A 12,664-nucleotide genomic window follows, 5' to 3' on the forward strand; every position below is an offset into this window, starting at 1 on the left:
ACATTTCTTAGGAGACATATGCACAGTCAACAAGCATGTGAAAACATGCTCAGTATCACTAATTATTAGAGAAATGCAAATTAAAACCACACCAGTCAAAATGGCTATTACTAAAAAGTCAAAAAATAACAGATACTGGTAAGGTTGCAGAGAAAAGAGAACACTTCTACATTGTTGGCAGGAGTGTAAATTAATTCAGCCACTGTGCAAAGCAGTTTGGCAATTTCTCAAAGAACTTAAAACAGAACTGCCATTCAACCCAGCAATCTCATTACTGTGTATATACCCAAATGAATGTAAACTGTTCTGCCATAAAGACAAATGTATGTTTACGTTCATCTCAGCACTATTAACAATAGCAAAGAATGGAATCAACCATTTCCTCAACTTACCACTAAAATTATAGACAGCTTGAAATGGGGACTCAGGCTATAGTCAATCCCTTACTTTTTAGGAAGGTCTCCTTGACTTCTTGTATGATCTCAAAAACCTTAATAGGAGTATTATGCCTGGATCAAATCTGGAGACAGAACTAAAGGGCCTAGTAAGTTTTGGTTGTTCTTCTTCTTTCTACTTTTCTCTACCATAAAAGCTCCACTATACAATACTTCAGTGGAATATTTTTGACCTGACAAATGCCTAAGTCTTTCTACGCCTATGGAAAGGTATTCCATGGCTTGAGCTTCATCCACCAACTTTAATACAGCATACAGAATTCTCCAGATTCCTTTAGCTCTGAGAGACACTAGCACAATGAGTTCAGTGTTCCCACATACCACATCCACTGTGTTGTCTACACCTCAAAAATGGCCAACAGATATGTTTTTTAAATGCTCGACATCACTAATCATTAAGGAATTGTAAATCAAAATCACACGATACTATCTCACTCCAGCTACAGCAGCTAGTGTCAAGAAAACAAGTGTTGGCAAAGATGTGAAGAAAAGGGAACACTGGAACACTGTTGGTGAGATTGTAAATTAGTACAACCACTGTGGAAAACAGTGTGAAGTTGCCTCAAAAAGTTAAAAAAAGAACTATCATATAATCTAGCAATCTCACTGCCAAATATATAGCCAAAAGAAATGAAGTCACTATGTCAGAGAAATACCTGCACTTCCATGTTTATTGTAGCAGTATTCACAATAGCCAAGATAGGGAATCAACTTAAGTGTCCAACAACAGACAAATGGATTTTAAAATTTGTGGTATATATACACAATGGAATACTATTTATCCATGAAAAAGAATGAAATCCTATCATCTGCAACCACATGGATGAACATGGATAGCATTACGTTAAGTGAAATAAGCCAGACAAAAAAAGACAAATATCACATGAGCTCAGTCATCTGTGGAGCCTAATTTTGTTTAAGTTGATATCATAGAAGAAGTTACTAGAACAGTGTTACCAGACACTGAGGAGAGGAGGGAAAAGTTGAGGAGAGGGAAAAGGTTGGTAAATGACTACAAAGTCGCAGTTAGATAAGAACAAGTCTGGTGTTCTATTGCTCAGAAGAGTAACTATGGTTAACAGTTAGGTATTGTATATTGCAAAATAGCAGGAAGAAAGGCTTTTAAATTTTATCACCTGGGAGAAAAAATAAAGGCATGAGGTGATGAATGCACTAATTGCCCTGATTTGATAATTAGACAACATGTATGTATTAAAACATCAAATCATGCTCCATAAAGATATATTACAATGCATCAAGAAATAAAACAGCAATTTCTTCAGGTCCAACCTAATATAATCCTTGTGGAGTGTAATTTGACAACACATATGATAGTTTAAAATCTATCTATACTTTACCAATTCTATTCCTAGAAATTTATCCTACATTCCTTTCTATATATATATATATATATACACACACACATATATATACCTTTATTTATTTATATACATTAAATATATCCTATATTTGCTCATGTGTAAAATCACTCTTGTAGAGGAATATTCATCACATCATTGTTTATAATGGGAAATACTGGAAACTATTTACATATATACACAGAAAAACTTTAAATTGTAATATATTTCAAGTCTAAAAAAGAAATTATTGATGAATATGTATTACCTAACTTAGCCTAGCTCTTAGGTTGCGAGTTACTTATGTTTTGAAACTCTTTTTAGGCAGACATTCCGTAATGCCAAATAAAACTAGCCATCATTCACAAATTAGTACCTGTTAAATTATTTTTACAACACATACATGTTAGGCACACATTACAAAAGCAAAAACCTAAAAAGCTAAGTACATGGGGTTTTTTTCTTACTACTGTGCTTGATATATTAAGTAATAGGTATCAAGTACCGTTGGCCCTGGAACAACACAGGTTTGAACTGTGCAGGTCCACTTACACACAGAATTTTTTCAACCAAAGTCAGATGGAAAATACAGTATTCGTAGGCAGTGAGTGGATGGGAAGTGTCTTGGAGCCAATCCCTTGCACACACCAAGAGATAATTGTAATTCATTTTTACTGCATCTTTGCTTATACATTTGTCCTTAGGTTGAATTTGTGTTATAACCTTAGACATCCAGTATATATATTAGTTTGACTAGTAAGCTCAAGAAGAATAGAAATGTGTGCTCATATACTTAATGCTTATCAATCAGAAAATGTAGCTGTTTTTATTTAACCAACAATATTAAACTAGTCTTATTTACCAAAATGCACCTAAGTCACATGAACTTGAAAGACATTTGGGTTAGTTCTTATATATCTGAGAGTTTGGGGAACATTTAATATATATAAGCCCTGACTAATCTCTAAGCCAATTTGAATATGAGTTCTTTAAGAGCATTTGTAAATTAATTTGCTAATCTAATAATAGAAAAATATCACATATACATAACATACACACATAAATATGTACAAACATGCAGGCTCACTGATGCAAACAGATATTTTATAGCTTTCATTTTAAAGATTAGCTGTGAGTGAATAATATAAAACACTGCTTTGTATACAACAGTTGAATCTCATCTTTATACCACTTTACATGTTTATCCTAATTGTGTTTCTAGCAAAACATGGGACATGGTAAATTATCCCGTTCAATATGAGGGCTAAAGTTCTTACCACTATTTGTTGAAAACACCTTTAAGATCTTCGTTGCACTGACGGATAACTTAATGGAGGCTGGGACTGCATTCTAGTCCAGCGACTGAGGAGACATCAAGCACCTGTTTGGATAGCTTCAAAACCCATCTAAATGGATAATAAAGTATCCAGTGTATTTCCAACTAGCCTTTTATCTATTAAGCCTCAGGTAGTTGCTATTGGGAGAAGGTGAGTCCCTTAAGAGCTTCCAGTGAGAGCAGAAGGCTTAGAGTTCGAGTGATTATGAGGAGCTAAGGAGTTGAAGTGTAAAGGAAAAGTCCAGCAGGGGTGAACAGAGGAGAAATGGTAGGGTTTAAAGGGAGACATACCAAAGGATTCAAAGGTGCTGAAGGGAAGATTCAAGGTGGTAAGAAGAAGGAAGAGAGGAACTGATGGAAAAGGGGAAGTCTTTGGGGAGATTGTAAGTTTCCTAAAGAGGTCAATGAAGTTCCAAATTATCCTCAGCAAAATCATGCCAACTGAAGGAGGCAGACAGATTTGGGGAAGCATAAAGTCTGCAGGAGTTCCATCAGGGGATTTTAGACAACTAAAAAATTTCCATGAGAAAGACAGGATCAAATAGAGAAAACGAAGAGACCTTACAAAGGACCAGGGGGAAAAAAATGTTCAGCCCAGGAGTCATGGAGTACCTCCTCACTGAAAAGAAATGAGCTAAGAAGAACTTTCCAGCCTATGACCAGGGCCAGAGCCAGGAGTCAGGAAAAGAATCATCTTTACTCCAAACAAAGAAGCAGTAAGAAAGACCTCCAGCACCACAGGTGTTTGAAACAATGAAACCTGAGCCTCTAACACAACTTCTGCTTTCCTGGGACTCTAGCTTTTTACAAACAGAAAACATAGAATCCTAATGCAGTCTCCATCTGCGACTCTAACCCAGTTTCTAGAATACACACAGAATCTCAATAACAATCTGTCCTTACTGATCATCAACATCATCCAGAGTAATGCTTCAAGAATCTGATCCACCAATGGATCCCTAATCAATCAGTCAGGAGTGAAGACAAAGCCTCCAAAGTATACAATTAGACTCCTAAGTGAGAGGTCCAGGGTTCCAGTGATGAACCTGATCATAACCAAGTCAGTAAACAAATATATGTATATACCATGTCTTATTCTATATTATACTCCTCCCAATTATGCGTTCAGGTGTCAAAGTTTTCTAGCCAATGACCACCAGGAGCACATCTGGATTGAAAAAGTTGGATTTCTTACTTGATTCGGTGGTATACAGCACACACCATGGGGAACTGAGAGGGCTGCCTGATTGTCAGGGTGTTAGAAAAGAGTATTTCAGGATTTGAGCTTGAGTCAGGAGATTTGCGGGAGGGGTCAGGGAAGTAAGGATAACCTCTGGATTGGATGCTGTCAGCAAACATGCACAATGCTGAGATTAGGTGTCTTGATAAACATTATCTAAAAGGAGGGCAGACTACAGTGAAGCTTAATCTGTAATTCACAGTGAAGCAGCCACCACTGAATGAGAGAAAGGAATGTTTTTTTGCACACTAACTGCAAAACCATAGAATACAATTTTGTCTGTGCTTTAAAACATATGCACTGGTTTTGCCTTTTACTCTCAATTCATCACAGTCACTGAATGACCTTGTCTGATGCTGGTGTTTTGTGAGATTGTGTTCAACATGAAAACACCATTGCCTAACTGTGAGCATCCAGTCACCCTCTAACGACTCTGAAGCTTGGCTGTGTCAAAACGGCACCCGGATGTCCGAAGTTGCTTTCCTCTTTCTTACTACACATGCCAAGTCATTACAGATAAGAAAAAAAATTCTGTCCATTGATAGGAGAGTTTGACAAAATCAAAGTGAACATTTGTGCCTAGTAAGTGTTGATTAGTCTACCCATGTTAGAGAAACCCCTTTAGTATTATGCCCAAAACTAGTGTCTTATTTGAAAAAAAAAAAAAAAAAAAAAAACTGAAGTAAGTAGGAAGTTGTGCTATTAGTATGAGCACACGGAAGTACTAGGTAAAATCTGAAGTGTCTGTCATTTGGATTGTCTAAACATTGGACAACCACCCCACAACCCCTAAGAAATACCATTTTTATGTTGCTCATAGTTATTTTTTATTTGAAAGAAAATAAACTGGTTAGAGATAAAGGAGATATAGTAGGCAAGCTAAGTAATTGGATGAAATCACTTGAAATGCAAACAGCTGTGACCAGTTATGGAGGACTCAGGCTGATTCCATCTCAGCCTAACAGTTTACCATTCAGGATATCCTGAAGCCATTTGGGTAAATCTGCAAGAGAAACAAAATATTGTCAGGAGGCTTCACAAAGGATGAAGAATGTGGCTTTATTCTTTGGAATCTGAAAGAACTAACAAGTGTCAAATGTCAACTAAACTCAGTAGACTGAAAGGAACATGAGATTTTAATTCCAGGAAGATAAACAACCAATTCCTGTCCTTAAAGATTTTGGAAATATAGCCCTAGATGGAAGCCCAAGTAGGTTAGAACTTTAGACAGAACTAGAAAAAAGTCAGTACATATGAGTTTTCCTATAATATGGCACAAAGAGATCCAGCCTTCTAATAAGAGAAAAAAGCCATTTTCTCACTCATAGTCCTACTTTACAGATTATTGACAGAGTGCCAAGCACTGACCCAGACATGAAAAAGTATAAAGCAATATTTGAAGAAGATTTCTTAAGGACTTTGATTGTATGAGTGTAATTTTAGTCCTTTTTCTTTCTGCTCATGTGCTCAATGGAAAGTTTCTCATTGTAACTTTCCATATGTTTGAGTGCAATTTCAATCCTTTTTCTTTCTGCCTGTGTGCACAAAGGGGAGTTTCCCATTGCTACTCTTCCATTTCCTCATTTTTAAGATGTTTATTTCATAGAATGACTGTGATATTTAAATTATGATATATACATAAATTTTATGACACAGTTCCTGGTATATGTTCAGATTGAACAAATGTTGTAATCAATGCCACATGAAAGTTAAGGTCAAGAAAAAGTGAACCCAGAATAGGAAGAATGTACACTGATCCTTGATGAATGTCCAAAATCCCAGAAAGAGCCTGAATAGCATTCAAAATAATCTGCCTCAAGAAAGATTGTAAAATCACTCATTGTTAAACTATTTTCTATTTCAGGAAAATTCTCTAAAGGAAACAGAGATTTTACCTGATTACCTGATTTTAAATTGCCTGATTTAAACACACACACACACACACACACACACACACACACACACACTACCTGATTTTAAAAAATAAAAAAACAAAAATAAACAGTTACCTAGTTTCATGGAGACACTTATTTTGGTCTTTCCAAAAATGTTTCTACTAAGAAGAGTTTTCCTTAATAAATGCCAATATTTCAATATTTACCATTCAGGTAAAATTTGCAACCTAGGAGTCAGGTAACCTCCTGACTCTTCTGATATTTATCTGTTGACTTGACTTAGAAAACTACAAGGAATTAGAGAAAAATGTAAAGAAGAGGTCTCCCTGACACCAAAAATAGAGTCTCCGTGAGAATAGAGAACCCAAGGAATCAAGGAGCCACATAAAAGAAGCACATAGATGGAGGAGTCTTACCACCTGGAAAGCCTCTACGAGCAGTGGTAGAAGCAGCGGTGGTTGCAGTGGTTGCAGCCGCGGTGGTTGCAGTGGTGGCAGCAGCAGTGGTGGCAGCAGCAGTGGTGGCAGCAGCAGTGGTTGTAACATCTTCAGAATCAGTGTCGTCAGGGCCAGCTGAAATGAGGAAAAGCTCTAGGTGAGACTGACTCCTGAAACAAAATTTATCCCATCCAGGGGTGGACAGACATTCCTCATCCTGAATTCATCTCTGCAAATCTGTCATCATCTCTGTCCTACCTTTAGCTTTCCTGTCCACTTTCCTCATGCCTCATTGTTCCCTGTGCCGTCCATGCTGGGACAGAAGGAATTTGGGATTTCCCTCTAAGGGCAATGACACTGATTAAAGAAACAGGAAAGTACTTTGTCCCAGGCATGAGCGCAGAAGACCAATGCCACAGGTGTTCCTATTCACAGAGACGGCTGCTCAGAAGCAATAAGGAAATCTCTAGTAGACTGATATTCTGATGCCTTCCCACAGAATAACCTAAGACAGCATACATTCCAATGCAGCATGAATGAGCCTGAGTGAAGGGATGAACTCTAGAGGGAAAGAGGAGGAAGATTAAGAAGATGTATCTCATCTTAGAGTCATATCTCCTGTCTTAGAGTGCAGTAAGATATCTTCCATCAGGTTCTAGAATGAAAAGAGCCATATTTGTCTCACCCTTTATGACACTTGGACTCCATTTATTAGAGAAGTAATTGTGAGAGCCACATTCGATATAACAGGAGAAATTAGTACACTTATGACAGTAACAAAAATGCCCCATCAATTATTACATGTACAAAGGGACTGGTAAAGAGTTATGAAAATTATTTCTCTCTCTAGACTTTACACCATAGCTATTGATAAGGATCAACAGTCAGACCCCACATTGGTGAGTTAAACCCACCTCAGCAAATAAGTAGCTCTATCTCCAAACCCACACTCTAGCCATGCTGTCTCAGGCCTTATTTAAGAGAAAGAATATTTTTTTAATGGGGCCTCACATGGCAGGAAAAATATATGTGAGGTCTGACTAGAGCTAAAGCCCTTGTGACCAAAGGATGTAAATTCCCACCATGTGAAGGATAAAGACAGACCTCCTTAGCTGGTGCATGGGCACAACACACACACAGTATAGAATGTGAAGAATACTTTGGGAGAAGCCCAAGAATGACTTAAGACTTTGGTCCATGACCTTCATTTTCAGGTTGGAGAAGGGAAACAAGCATCTGCCTGGGAATAAGGAATATACACCATTGCAAAGAGTAAAGCGTAGACCTCTTCTTCTACCTGACCCCAGCACTTCACATCCCACACACCATCCTCACTTGTGATCCAAATGGCCTCATATTATATAAATTTCAAAATGACAGTATCTTCCTTCATTCTGAGACCCACTGGATTCTTTTTGACACTGGCTATATATTTAGTCCTTCCATTTATTAAAGGCGTCTCTCAAAAATTCTCAGTCCATAAATCAGACCTCATGCTCCTGTGCCTTCTGCTGGAAAACAACAAGTAATAAGCCCACATTTGTATAAATCTATGGCCTAGATTTCATGTGTTCTAAGAATGTATAAGAGATAAGCAGATTCACTATGTTCATGGTGAATTTTAAAATCAGGAATATAACTTCCTCAGGCTTTTGCTTAGGATTCCTTATAACTGAGAATATCCACATGGAAACTGGCTGTTTGACATGAGGCCAGAAATGGAAAACAGTCATTGAAGGAAAAAGATGAGATTCAAGTGCAGACTCACCAGCTGGACCCGTTTCTTCTTGAACTGGTGTTGTTGCACTCTCTGAAAGAGAAGAAAGAAAAGTAAGATGTTAGCTGAATGCCAGTTAAGAGAATGGAGGTAAGAGAGATTATGGACAACACTCCAGACTTGACAGTGGAAGGCCCTCAGGCCTTGGTGTACCAGTTGAGGAAGAACAAGTGCACAGATAATGTAAAACCCATGAAAACCAATAAAAACCCTGATATGTGGTCATTTTTCCTTTCCTGAAATAAACCTCTGATTATCTTCTTAAACATATTGTACTAACAGTAACAATAAGGTTGGGTTCCAAGGTTATTACTGAATTAGAATCTGAGTGAATTAACAAGAGCCTAAGGACAGTCAACTCCATCTTGAACGGTCAGTCAAAATGGTGATAGAACAAGTTAGGAGAGGAGACATCAAAAAGCGTGTTCTAGGCAATCATAAGCCCACATCTTTAGAGCACGTATTTTATGTATATTCCCACAAAACTTATGTTCGGGTAAGAATCTTTACTTACGAGCAGAGACTAGAAAGGTGGATACACCCAAGAGTACCAGGACTGCTAAGAACTTCATGGTGATGACCTGAAGATCAGGGAGCACAGACAAAATGCTTCAAAGCCTAGGAGAAGGCAAGGCGCTGACTTCAGGATTCCACATCCTGACGATATATATGCAGGGAGCACCAATCAGGAGCAGCCGACCAGAATCCAGGTTAGGTAATTCCAGGAAAGCTGCTGGAGAATCAACAGCACAGCCAGGGGCCCTTTGGAAAGGTTGTGAGTTCAGATCATTGGCTCTGACTAAACAGGTTTCAATATGAGTCTCTCATATTAAATATGCTCCAGGCAACTTCTCTTTCGGGCTTCCTCGTACATGTAGGGTATAGTGTCTCCATAATTACCAGCTCCTCTGCCAGGTTAGAGATGCCCTGAAACCAGCCTTCCTGAAATCTGCAGTGCTCTTTTCATAGATTCTAGGAGTTATACACTTACAGAATGCTTAGCCCTCTGTCTCCTCAAACGGGAATAATCAAGGTAGAGCAGCCTGATGCATCCGTGTAACTCAGGCTGTGCATTCTTCAAGTCATGGCCTCCCTCCTGAACATGTAATTAGGTTGTCTGACACTGGTGCAGAGTGAGTCCAACACTAAATGATCTAAAGAACCAAATATGACCTCACTGCATTTAGCAACTACTGTGTAAAAATTCAAAACCAAAAAGTAAGTATACAGAATACTAAACTAACATTTGTTAATTCATGCATCCATCTAGTCAACTTTTTCATTCAAAAACATTCATTGAGCATTATTATGTGCCAGACACAATGCTACATGTTAGAAAACTAGCAGCGAACAAAACAAAAATGTTATTTCACATGTGCTTTTGCAGGAATTCATACATTAAAAAGTAAAAGAGAAAACACAATGTATTAGGTGTGAGGTGATAAGGCCCAATAAAAAAAAGAATGCAGGAAGCAAGAAAGGAGAGTAAGTTTAGAGATGGAAAGTGGAGAGCAATTTTGGATAAGGTGACCAAAAAAGGCATTACTGAATAGGTGATCTTTGAGCAGAGTCTTAAGGACTTGAGGAGTCAACATGGTATGTTTGGATCATGCAAAGGAAACAAAATGGTCACTCTAAAGGAAAGGAATGATGAGTGCATGTGGAATATGGTCATCCAGACCTCTCTGCAGTTGTCGACTAGGGCCCAGCACTGCACCAAGTTACATCGAACTACTTGTCCTTTGTCATAATGGACCCAAGCTGCTAAGTAAAGACAGCAAGGGAGGAAAACAATCCACATTTGCAGAACAGCCAAGTGTTGGACTCAACCGAGGCCTCAAAGAGGGGTGATGAACATTTGTAACACCCAGAATCATAGGGAATTCTCTACATTTTAAAGATTTCCCTTGCCTTAAAGTTATTCTTGTTCACACAAAGTATGCCTTTTTGTGTCATATCCTCATGGGAAGGATCTCTGCGATCTGGAACAGCACTGAACATCTATTTCTCCTTTTATTGGAGAGTCTATCTGACAACAGCAACCAATCTACTTGCCAAAACACGCTAAAGGGGTCCCCATCATGTGAATGAAGAAAGGCAGAGGAAATTCCCGAGAGGTTAATTCTTTAACCTCAGAAAGGCGAGTCAGTGTCCTTGTCCTGGGTAAACTCATATCTGTCATGAGGCACAGAGCTGTCATAATATGGCAAGAGTTTCGCATAAAACGATGCTAAGAAAAAACACATATTCTGAAGGAAAAGTGAAAGAGAAATATTTAAAAGAGACAAGGAAGGAAGACTTAAAAGACAGGTACTATCTGATTATACCCAGTAGGGAATAAACCCTACAGTTACCCTCATAAGGCCTCCCAACAAAACTGACACAAATGGAAGGGTCTTCTAGGAGCTAGTTACTCACTGAGAGCCTGCTGTGTCCCTCCACAGAGGCAGAGACCCACCAGACAGACTTAAGACAAAGACTGACTTGCTAAGGAAAAAAGATTCAACATATGTATCAGTTAGGGTCCACTCAAGAGATCAAAACCACACACTGGATTAAACAGGAAAAATGTGATATAAATAATTTCTCAAGTTTGATAAATGAGTAGATATAAAGAAGTTCTATGAAATCCCAGGGTTGAGGGAGAATATCCGAGGAAGAACAACCATGGAAAGGGGCCTCTTCCCTAAAGCTGGTATTCAGAACTCATTGGAGAAGCAGCCGTCTGGGTGGCGGAGAAGTGTGCTGGTTTGCCCAAGCTGAAAGCTGGTCTGCAGTTGCCGGGGAAGCAGGCAGTCTGCAACCAGTGGTCTGATGTGTGGAGGACATGAAGGCTCAGGGTGTAAGGGAGCCCCGTGAGGCCTACAATAGTTTCAAGGCTTTATTTTTCTGAAGTTATTGGATTTTGATAGTATTATAATACTTCAAATTGTATGTTCTTAATAAAATCACTTTAAGAGGAATCTAAAATTCAAGTATAAAGTATCATATGTGAGTATATAAAATATACTCAGATCTAACACTAGATTTTTTTCATTAAAATGAACAGCATTATATATAGGGCATGTTATATTAAAATTAAACTGAGATTGTTCTAATATCTATAAATTATTCTACTTTGTAACATCCATCAAATATTATGCAATATATTCTATGTAAAATCATGTGTTGTGTGTATAACCAAACCTTATCTCTCTCCATATATATACATATATTACATAGCAGTATATATATAATTTTAAAAGTGAAATTTATTAGATTACATATCTCCAAAACTTACTACTGCCCTTTCCCATTACAAGATTATTTTTGCATTTTTTGTAAAAATTAAAATAGTCATATACGTAAGAAAGTAAAAGTCTCTAGATGGACAAATGCAGAGATAACCACCATTTTTACTTGACGATTATATATTCCTGAAGATTTTATGCATATATGAATTCATATGTAGTTATTTAGTCCTACTCCTTTATGTCAAATATTCCATACATTGCTGTTGTCCCTACCAAAAGGCAAATGTTAAATAAATTTTCCCAAGTTCCTATTATAATAGGCAAATATATGTAATGCAAATGACCATATATTTGTGTTTGTATACAAATTATTTTAAAGTGCTGTACAAAATGGCCTTAAATCATAAAACATTCTTTCTTCTTTGTGCAAAGTGGCATTAAATTATAAAACATCCTTTTAAAAAGCTGTACAAAATGGTGTTAAATTATAAACCATTCTTCTTTGTGCATTCAACACTACTTCTTAGAACTCTAAATCAATTCCTGTATATCTGTATTATTCCTTTCAATAGCTTTGTTATATCATAATTTAGCATTACCTGCTTACAGGAATTCAGGTCATTTGTATTCTTTTGCTATTATCAAATAGCAGAAGAAGCCATTGATATTCTTTTCAATGTACCCTTATGTACAAAGTCTCTATGCAGTAAATGTCCAGAGGTTTTTGAATCACAATATACGAATATACTTAATTTGACCTGTATCATCAACAGCCTTCTCAAAGAGCTCTAAAAATTAAAATAACAAAAACAAATATCAGGGCATATTTTTATGACCATTTCTGCCAATAGTAAAGGTTATCTCAGTTGAATTTTGCCAGTCTGTTATGCCAGAAGCAATATTTGTTAGGTTAACTTGCATTTCCCTGAGTGC

The sequence above is a fragment of the Sapajus apella genome, unplaced genomic scaffold, assembly GCF_009761245.1.
Source record: "Sapajus apella isolate SASKATOON/1434 unplaced genomic scaffold, GSC_monkey_1.0 scaffold2, whole genome shotgun sequence".
Lineage (NCBI taxonomy): Eukaryota > Metazoa > Chordata > Mammalia > Primates > Cebidae > Sapajus > Sapajus apella.